The sequence below is a fragment of the Pteropus medius genome, unplaced genomic scaffold, assembly GCF_902729225.1.
Source record: "Pteropus medius unplaced genomic scaffold, Ma_sr-lr_union100, whole genome shotgun sequence".
Lineage (NCBI taxonomy): Eukaryota > Metazoa > Chordata > Mammalia > Chiroptera > Pteropodidae > Pteropus > Pteropus medius.
The window spans coordinates 10863945-10875599 of NW_024344240.1; the positions used below are offsets into that span (position 1 = coordinate 10863945).

Here is an 11655-nt window from a genome sequence, read left to right on the forward strand (position 1 = left end):
GCTTACATCTTGTCATAATTTTCAGTAGTGCATTTTGTCTGTAACACAGGTGTTTCTAATATTCAGAGTTCTGTAAATTATCTTAGAGAACTAGAATCAAAAAGCTTTTATATTTTTTAAATTTTTTTTAGGCGAGGCAACCCTTGGTTGACCTCACAAATTGTGAGGACCTTGTCAGCTTACAATCCTTTATTTTTTTTATTTTTTATGCCTACAGCACCTGGTCTTCCTAGGTGGTCTCCCATCCAAGTACTACCTAGGCCTGATCTTGCTTAGCTTCTGAGATCAGATGGGATAGGGCTTGTTCAGGGTGGCATGGCCGTAGACAAAAAGCTTTTTTAAATATTTATTTTACCCTGGAGTTCCATGGGCATGCCCCATAAACACTCCATAAACACATAAACATTGTGATATTTGAGTTATATTTATACCAGTTTTTCTGGGGTAGTGGTTCATGATCTTAACTCCTCCCAAAAGCTTCTTTATCATGAATTACAATATCATCTTTTCAGACTTTGAGTGTTTAACTCTCATTTGTCTTACAAAACAGTCATCAATTTTATATACAAGAATGTGATTTTCATTACTAATTGTGTTCAGCAGTAAGAATAAGAACTAAATTTCATTTCTTGAATTTAATTTTATTTCATTAAGCTTAATGAAAACGATTTACAGAATGAAAAATTTTAAGTGCACTTAAAAATTTGTATTTATGAAGTAGCAATAGTACAAATATAGAAAGCACCAAAGAAATTTATCCCTGCTCTAACATATCAACTTCTTTTTTAACCCATTTTCTCTTAGTCATGGTCTCATTGCACACAACAAATCTCAGTACAGATACTTAATTTGTTTTTCACTTACATCCTAATGTTTCACTATGGATTATACGTTGAACATCTATCTACGCACCATGCACGTCACCTTGCCATACAATCCTTATAAGTATCATTTAAAAGCTTTTTATTTCAGAAAATTTCAATCATATGCAAATGTAGACTGTTATAGTAAACCTTCTGTACCATCACCTAGCTTTGACAATTATCAATTATCTAATCAAGTCTAAGTCAGAAACAATTTTGCAGAGATGTATTTCATCTCTTCAAACTTCACAAAATTATAAGATTAGATCTCTAACTTGCAACTTAAGCCTATCACGACTCCAGGAGAGACTTTGTACTGTGTTCCTGATACATCGTGAGATTGCCTTCATCATTTTTGAATGATACTTTTCATGGAGAGCTGATACAAAGACAAGAATGAACCAAACACCTTTGAGGTGCCCAAGAGGCTAGACTGAGTTAGAAAATTCCAGATTGTTATATTTTTTAATTAGCTGTAAAAGAAAATTGGAAAAAAATTAAAAATCATTCTAAATTGATTTTAAAATATTAGAGCCTCAAGAAGAATCAATTAATTGTGAATTATTTATCTTTTCAATTGCATGGCTCATTGTTTTAAAAATGTAATTTTAAAGAAAAAAGCTACAAGTTTGAAAAATGATAAATCTGGAGCAAATAATAATAAAAAACAAAATGTATTTTGTTATCTGAGACCTCAGGAGAGAAGCTATTGACCGCTGAGTTCAATTAAGTTTCAGAGAAGAAAGTCAGAATTAGCAAATTCTTAACACGCCACTCTGGCAGGAAGCTAATTTTTGATTAAATAACATGATTATAGAGTGAGAGAGTTTAATTCATAGGGAGATATTGGATGTTATCCAAATATATTAGTTATTTCTGAGAATTAAAGAACAACTTAAAATAGCATAAAATGATATTTTAAGTAGCATAAAAACAACTTAGAAATCGGTAGCAACTAGTGATCTCTGGTTGATGCTTAAATATTAAATATCAGCATGTGTTTGGCAATGTAATCCATATTGATGTATTTTTAAACTTTTGTTTCAAATATGGCAAAAATCTTCCATTGCTGAATTTGAATGCACACATATATAAGATATGTAACAATGAAGCCCACACTCCAGAGAAAGAGTTGATAGCAGGAATGAAAAGAAAAATGGACAAGGTAACAAAAGATTTAAATGCTAGATTCAACTCTTTCTCTAAGTGCTTATACCTTTGGGTTTCAAAATCTTTTATGTAACAAGTATTGGGTTGAACTAAGTTAAATATATGATTAAGCTAAATGAAAAATAAGATTCTCTAATATATGCAGTATGAAAAGATAATGATTAAATTTAAATGATAGTTCTGTTTAAGATTCTATTTTCAAAACAGAATTTACAGAAAAGCTTCATAGTGACAAAGTATTACCTGTCTGTCCTGAATTGAAATTCAGACGGGAAGAAAAAAGGTATATGTAACTATATAGTAACATTGCTATATGATATCATCCACATAGTCTTTATTCCAAAGAATAAAATTAAATATAAATTCATATAACATAAGCCATTCTAACATGTTTTGCTAATGATTAAATTTGGATTAATTCCTATTATTTTACATTTTGTTGTAATTCCAATTAATATTCTCCATTTAGGGTATACCACATAATGAGTCCAATTATTGATCTTTTGGTTAAAAAATAAATGTGGCTGGCTTGGATTATTTGATATATTTGGGAACAAGGCCTACTTCATTACAGATTCGCATTAAGAAAATATTCTAGATGAATGGTTCTCAAGGTATGGTCTCTAGTTCAGCAATCTGAGAACTTCTTATATATTGATATTCTTAGATCCTACCCTCATGCCTACCAAATCAGAAATTCTGGGGGTGGAGCCAGGTTGCCTGTGCTTTAACAAGTTTACCAGTTCATTCTAATACACACTAAAGTTTGGGAACCACTGCTCCAGGTATTTTATGTAAGAATAAATTAAATGCAGATTAGGTGCTTACAGAATCATTGAGAAGGCTGCAGGAGCAAGCTCTGAAATATGTCTTCAGAAAGAAAGAATAGGATTGAACTGACCCACTAGGGAATAACCACCTCAGAATCCACTACTATAACAACTGATTTCAAGAACATATGCTAAAACTGCAGGTATCAGGATGCTGAAATTAAGAAGCCCCTATTATTGCCTCTACACATGTGCCTCTCAATACCAGAAGCAGCGTAATGGAGCCTGAGAGACAGCAGCAGAAACACCTCACATCTCCAAGACTTTGTTTCTTGCAGGAAAACAGTCAAAAAAAACAAAGATTACTTCTGCTTTTCAAATTTCACACCAGTGCACATGATTGATAAATCCCACTGTCCAACCAGAAACATAGTTACATGGGTATAACTTAGTGCTACCATTGGCATCCAATGGGCAACATTGTTAAATCACTATCTGGACATGATCTATAGTGTTCTGAAGTATGGTACTAGAATTATCGTTTTCTTCAATCACTATATTGATGTATAATATAATACTGAGAAAACAAAGGTTTAGAAGCAATTAAAATATTTAAAAGGAATCACTATAATTTGTTCCATGTCATTATCATTATTTATAAATTTATACATTTGCATATTTATTAGTTAAACTGAGTGAGTAAAACAATTCTCAGCTATACCTTAAGAAAACACACCTAAGCAATTTATATAAGGATGACAGATGATGGATGGATGGATGGATGGATAGAAAAGTAAATAGATAGATGATGGATAGATAGATAGATAGTAATAACTTATATATGTATAATATAGTGCTTTACTCTTTATATAGTATACTGAGGTAGGTAGAGTATAATATATTCATTTTCATATAAAGAAACTACGTTTCAAAATTATAAAATGCTACATGGTCATAGCCAAATAATAAGTAAAAGAATGCATGTCTTACAATTCCTAGGCTAATGTTTATTCCAACGTACTTTAATGTCCTGTCTATATGTCCTCTGAGAATTCTTACAACAGCAGAGCAGCATGACAGAAAAAACAGGTACTGAGTCAGGAACAAGGAGATAGTGTGACTGAAGGACAAACAAGACCAAAGCAGTGGCCTAAGGAGGAGTTTTAAATAACAGATAAAATTCAAATGAAAATATTTGAAATCTAATACAATTCCAGGTGTTTGTATATTAGTCAAGAAAGTCTTTACTATATGCTGAGATAACAAACAACCTCAACAGCTCAGTGATTTAAAGCAATGAAAGTTTATTTCTTGCTTCATTGAGGGAACTCTAATCTGGCATATCTTCATTTAGGAACTCAAGCTGATGAAGTAGTCATTAATTGTAACATTGCTCATCATCAAGGCAGAGGAAAAGCACACTCTAGAGAATTTCTCACTGGTATTTAAATAACACACATCACAACATACCACATTGACCAGAATAAATCACATGGGCTCACCCAACCACAATTGATCTAGAAAGTTCAATCCTGTCGAATGCTTGCAAGATGAAAAAGAGAGAAGAGAGAGAAAATAAAGAACGAATCGACAAACAATGAACGAATGAGCTGAATATCGATCTTTTTTATCCAAAGAACGAAACAGAGAACCAAAAAAAAATAAAGACAACGCAATAAACAACTAAAGAAAAGGAAGAAGGAATAGCTATTGAAGGAAGGAAAGGAAAAGAAAAGGAAGGAAGGAAGAAGGAAGAAGGAAGGAAGGAAGGAAGAAGAAGGAAGGAAGAAGAAAGAGAAGGAAGAAAGGAAGGAAGGAAGGAAGGAAGGAAGAAAAGAAATATTTGGTGGATAGAATTAATGATTACCACAATGTCAAAGCAGCCAACTTAATAAAGAAAGTTTTTATCAAGAACTTGAAATTGGAGGTCATAAACAGCCAATTAGAATAGGTGAAGCAATGTTGATTATAAACTTGGTATTTGTGAGTAACAATTTTTCTGTCATGGTCATAGAGAAGCTAGTCTACAAAGAAAGAAAAAGTGAGGCAGATGCTCAAGAGCAAAACAGAGAAAAGTGACAGATTATAGCTAGGAGTCTTGAAGGCTCTCTAGATCTTGACTCTAGTTATTTAAGCACCTGGATTGCCCTTGTGTTCCACTGGATAACTCGATGTCCATCATTAAATTTCCTAGTTTTCCTAAATTTACTCCAGTTGGTTTCTGTTGTTTGCAATAGAGTTTCAAGGCAATGATACTAATTAATTCCTTATTGTTTCTTCATCAAGTAGAATATAATATAGAATCTAACAAAATATACTCAAATAATTTCTCACATTAATGAGCCTTACTTTATTTTCCCTGCATAAAACATACTAATGCAGAAAATTAATTTAAATTTAGAATTACTATCACAATATTAGAGAAAGGAAGATAGTGGTATTAGAGAATTTGTTTACTTTTTTCATGTTAAAAATAATTGAATCCTGTTAATCAAAGTGGACATCAATGAAAATAAATTGTCAATTTTTAGTGTTTCGCCATTACAGAAATAAACAAAACCTGTAACGGAATTTTTTAAGAACTAAGGAAGTACCAAACGATTGAGCAACTCCATCTAAAATTTAAAATATGAAAATAAAACTCATATCATCCAGAGAACAAATTATTAAAATGTATAATGATATTCAGACAGAGAAATGTAAGGCAGAAAGCGTTAAGAAGTGTTCAAATCAAACAAAAAGAAAAATGTTCACATTCAGAATGAAATGTAAAATACTTCTTTCAGAGAAGGTAGAATATAAAAGAATATAAAGTCCTTAACATGATTTTTTCAGGAACATTTCATATCAACTATACCATGTCCTTGAACAGAACCATAATGTTTCTGTATGTTCTCAAGTTGTGAAGTAACAATTGTGGGAGACACCCCTTTTTTGTTAACTTTATGCAAGAAAATCATTTGACTCATATTGTGAAAAAATTAGACAATCATGGATAGAGGCTGTCAAATAATCCAAACTGTCAGTTTGATTTAAACATTTCTGAAAAGATGAAATAATTTGCCAAGATCTGCCAAAAATATGTCAACTACTTTAGTGCATGCTTGAATAAGCATGAAAAAATATTTGGATATACTGATTAATGATAAGATATTGTTATATATTTATAAGGTTTCTTTCTAAAATATTTTCTTTTAGTAGGAGAGCCAGTAACACTTAAACACACACACAAAAAAATACTGAAATCTATTTCATGGAAAAATGTAACATAAATAAGAGTATAGTATTAATCATATAAAGGTTAAGTTTAATGATCTGAAGTAAAATCTGTATTGCCTACAATAAGATTGTAATTTAATAATTGTATCTTTTTGAAAAGTCCCCTACTTTTTCAATAGCAAAATATACTTGCTCATACACAGTATCTTAAATATTTTTTTCTTTTCTATTTATTTAGTACATAAAAATTGTGATTTTCTTATAATTCATAATCACTAGTCTTAAGTTGTTTCAAAAACACCAACCAGCCATAAACACTGACAGACAGACTTCGTGGTAAGTGGTCTCTGCAGTGTGGTGATATTCATTTATTTTTTAAAATAGTTGAGTGTCTACTGGGAGCCAGATGTTTTAAGTTCTTTGGGTTCAGCTAGGAACATGATGTGCAAGATATCTATTTTAGTAAATGTTATTAATTGGGTAGAAAAATATTTTATAACAAAAAAAATGTGATATAAGTGCTATAAAGACAGTTAACTTGGATAAAATGACAGAAACATAATGCACTGATATCCTCTGTCAGGACTCAAATTGAGTATTCTAACAACCACTTTTAACCTCACCTCACAATCTTAACATTACAATACTCAGTTATCTATATCCATATTTAGCACATGTTCACAGTAATAACTGTTTTTCCATAAAAAACTTCATAGCTTAAAAATATATTTATTAACATTAGCCTGTTTTTTCCTCAAAATGGAGCAATGGCAACTTTTTTATACCTATTTTACAAACTGGAGAAAATGAACCTCAGGGACCTTAAATGGCTGTCCCAGGCCTATATAACACAAGTGAGACTTGAACCTAGGTGCATTGAAGAAAATTTTATTGAAATTCTTTGATGTGTCATGCACAGGATGAATATTATAAAAACAAATATGGCATTGCCTTGACTTAAGAGTGTTTCAACCAGAATATGTTTCAGTTCTTAATACCTGGGTAGAAGCAATCATGCTTCTTCTAAAATTAACCTAGGAAAAAAAAATCCAACCTTAGAAAACACATGAGCTTGGAAATAAGTCAGAGGCTTAGTCTCAGTCATTCTTTCTTCTGGTAAAAATGATTGTCTCAATTCCAGAAGCCATAAGAGATCGCATGCAAAAAAAAAAAAAAAAAAAAAGCAAGTTCTCTATATTAAAATTTAACTTTTCCTTTTTTATTTACAAATATTATCTAAGGTGACTGGAAAAAAAACAAAGAGTAAGCTCAAGAGAAAACATTAGCAGAGACTTCCTTGTTTTCCACGTGCATGACTGACTGACTCACATTTGAAGGCTGAGGCATGGGTTCCCACAGCCTCACTGGTCGTCAACAGGGATGGGACAGGGGAAGCGGTTCTTTTTCTCAGTTTAAATGTGATTTGATATAAGTAGCTTCTTAGAGTCATTGATGTGTTAAATGGCTTTTGGAGAAATGGACTTATTGAGGAGCAGTTCAATAGATTTCCCTAGAGCTACACTAGATAGATTTTCAAAGTGATGAAAAGAGTTGCTAAATTCCTAGAGGTATCATCTTTTGAATGAGATTTAAATGGAAGTGTTCATGTTGGTGCTAAAAGGCCTAATACTAGCTAATGTCCACAGCAGGACAGAACAATTAGCAAATTTAAGAAATTGCTTTTATTTATGCCACCAATATTATAGGTAAGGTTTGCAAATCAAGTTCTTTGCTTTAATGAATTCATGTTTATTAACAAATTAGAAAATATCTTTTTAAAAATATATTTGAGTTTATTGTACTTTATACCTCATAAAAATCTCTTACATATATATCACTAGTCAAAACATTATAAATTGCATAAAATAGCATTTAATCATTAGAATTAAAATATTAAAAGGGGAATAATTTATTAATTATTCATTTTAATTCTCTATATTTACTTTCATCCAAGAATTATCTGATGGATATGGCCAATTGCCTTAGAGAATATGCTTCTACACAGTTTTTTTCTATGTAGGTTTCTGGTTGTTAGAGAAGGTCATCAAGTAGACATGACCGCCAGCTGACTTGAGCTGGACACAGACAGTCAGAAGCTCCTTATCCCCTCTCCTGTCTTCAGAGTATGCATTCTTCCTACTGTTGCCACAGTAAGAGCCATATTCAAGAACACAACCTTAAAACAGCAATGTGTTGTTGAGACATTCTGAACAGCATGTATGACTGAACCTAGTTAAGGCCTCTACATATACTTTTAAGCTTCTGGCAGGCAGGTGTGGAGATCTGATCATCTGTGGCCACTCAAGACAAGCTTCGTACATAAGCTGCCTTGCTTATTAAACCTGCCACCACCTACTAAAATGAAGTGACCCATCACTTTCTTTGATCTGTCCTTGCCCTCTGTAAATGGGGGCCAGTTTCACGTTTCACCTGGGAAATTCCTGATGTCATGGACCAACACCAGTCAATCAAGGTGCAAGTAAATAAAGACGAGACCACAGGAATCCCAATAACAATTTTGCAACAATTCCCGCAAAGGCTCCCATCCAAACCTGGCATAGTCTGGACCCTGGTGTGGAGCCGTGATCAGAGGAAGTGGCCATGTACATGCTATGAAGCTGGTACTCTGTACATAGGGAACATTGGTTCTTCAGACAGCTCAAACACAAGCCCCCTGTAAAAGCATTTGCTCCCAAATTTAGGACTAATATTCTCCCAAATTCAAACTCATGGGTTACAGTGCTGGGCATATAAGGAGCACTCAATGAATACCCATTTAATTAATTAATCAACCAATTAATTAATTAGAGAACATAGCAGAATCCTAAAAAGTAAGCATAAAAATGTCAAAATTTTAAAAGCAAGCAAAACAGGAAGAGTCAAGAGAAGATGATAACTGTCTATTTAACTAATATGCCTTTGACAAATCATGAAGTGTGCAGTACGCTAGAATTGACAAAATCATGAATACAAGGGGGTCTAAGGGCACTTTAGTTTCACTGTGTTCTCAAAAAGGTGGATTTCTAAACTTTCCAGTGGAATGGTTCTCTCATCTTTTCTAGAAAATCTCTAGAGACACATGCTCCTGAGCAGATTGACATAAAAATTTCATGAGGATAACCCTAATGGTGTTAGATATAAAAGAGGTGATTAATCATTGTGTCATTTTGAAACTTAATTTGTCTTACTTTCCAATAAATCATTTAAAAGAACTGTTTCTACTTAGTTTTTATTTATTTTTTTCTCATAATAATAAAATCGTAAATATAAAAATTAAAATCTACTTTTTTTGTAGAAATTTTGGAAAACTCTGGCAATTATGAAGAAAAAGATAAAGTACCTGTATTTCTATCAACCAGCATCCCAGCATTAAATTTTTAAAAATATTTGCTACATTTCCCTCTGGACTCTTGATTTACAAATATAAGTAAAATTATTAGTAAATATACAAGTAAAATTAGGATTATTTACTTTGTGTGTGTGTGTTGCATCATCCTTTCTTAATTAATTATGTCATTAATTACGTCAGATTTTAACTGTAACCAAACTAAGATTTTTAATAGCACTCTTACAATATAACCTATTTAGTGGGTTGAATGGCAACCCCTCCCCCCAAAGACATGTCCTGGAACCTGTGAATGTGACTTTATTTAGGAAAAGGTTCTTTGAAGATGCAATGAAGGATTTTAAGATGATATCATTCTGGATCAGGGTAAGGCCTAAGCCCATGACAAGTGCCTTTATTAGAGAATAGAAGGAGAGAAGACACAGAAAGGTAGTGTGAAGATTGAGGCATAGCGATGCACCAAGGATTGTCAGTAGCTCCCACGACTTAAGAAGCATGGAATGGATTCTCCCTCAGAGTCTGCAGAAGGAACCAATTCTGCCAACTCTTAAATTTCACACCCCTAGCTTCTAGAACTGTGAGAGAATAAATTTCTGTTGTTTCAAACCACTCACTTTGTGGTAATTTGTTACAACAACCCTATGAAATTAATACACATGTGGAAAGACCGTGATTTATTTAACCATTCCCAAACAGAAGAATTTTTCCCATATTTTTCTTTTGCTTTCACAAATAATGCTAGAATGAAATCTTCGACATTAACTCACTCATTCAACAAATATTCATTAAACACCTACTGTATGACAGATAGTCTTTCAAATAATTGGAGGAACAAAACATCAGAGAACAAGACAAAGATTTCAGTCCCCATTGAGCTTCCAATGAACAGTATACATATAAATACATAAATTATAAAGTATACTGGAAGATGTCATGTGCTATTGAACAAAGAAAAAGAGGAGAATTAAGGGAATTTGTGATGAAAGAGTGGAATTTCAAAAAGGTTAGTTAGGAAAGACCTTATTGAATAGTTGATGCTTGATTGACAATGGTTGAGGAGGCAGTAAGAGAGCTAGCTACATAGTTAACCAAGAAAGAGTTTCCAGACAAAGGGAAAAGTCAATATAAAGTGCCAATTTCTGATAAAACCTTTAGGATAAATTTCTAGAAATGAAATTACCAAGTCGAAGTGCATGGACATTTAAACCACTTGATGAATATCTGCCTGAAAGATTGCATCAGATAAGACACCACCGGGAATGCATATAAATAAGGACTTCCTTGAACTTCAACATTGTATATTATTATTTTTAGTTACCCCCAGGGGAAAGAGGGAGGGGGAAGGGGAAAAAAGGTAAAAAAAATAAAACGTATAAATAAATAAATAAATTAATTAATTAATTACATGAATAAATAAATAAATAAATAGATAGATAGATAAATAGATAAATAAATAAATAAAAACTTAAAAAAATCCTTCATTGTTCAAATTTGCTTTTCTGGTGAAAAAGTAATTTTTCTTATATCTGTAATCATACTTTTTTCTTTTAAAAAATGTCTATACTTTGAAATATATGCTTTTTTTCATAATATTTTTATTTATCGTAGTTGGCATACAATATTATATTAGTTTCAGGTGTACGACATGGTGATTAGACATTTATATAACTTACAAAATGATCACTCCAATAAATCTAGTACCCAGCCGACAGTAATTTTACAATATTATTGACTATATTCCTTATGCTATACTTTACATCCCCATAATTATTTTGTAACCACCAATCTGTACTTCTTAAACCCTTCTCCTTTTGCACCCACTGCCCCAACCCCCTCCCATCTGGCAACCATCAAAATGTTCTCTGTATCTATAAATTTGTTTCTGTTTTGTTCTTTATTTTTGTTCTTTAGATTCCACATATAAGTGAAATCATATGTCATTTGTCTTACCCTGTCTGACTTACTCCACTCGGCACAATGCCCTATAGGTCCATCTATGTTGTTGCAGATGGCAAGATTTCATTTTTTTTAATGGCTGAGCAATATTCGTGTGTGTGTGTGTGTGTGTGTGTGTGTGTATACCTCTTCTTTATCCGTTCACCTACTGGTGACACTCAGGTTGCCTCCATATCTTGGCTATTATAAATAATGCTTCAATGAATGAATGTCCCCTTGAATTAGTGTTTTGGGTTTCTTAGGATAGATAATCAGAAGTGAAATTTCTGGATCTTTCTTTTTTACTTTATTTTACTTTTTTATTAAATTTATTGGAGTGACATTGCTTAAT

The 11655-nt window shown here is 32.3% G+C and overlaps 1 pseudogene; it reads right to left on the bottom strand.

Moving 5' to 3' along the window:
- Positions 1-208: 208 nt before the first annotated feature.
- On the bottom strand, positions 209-327 carry LOC120607524 (uncharacterized; annotated as a pseudogene).
- Positions 328-11655: the final 11328 nt, after the last annotated feature.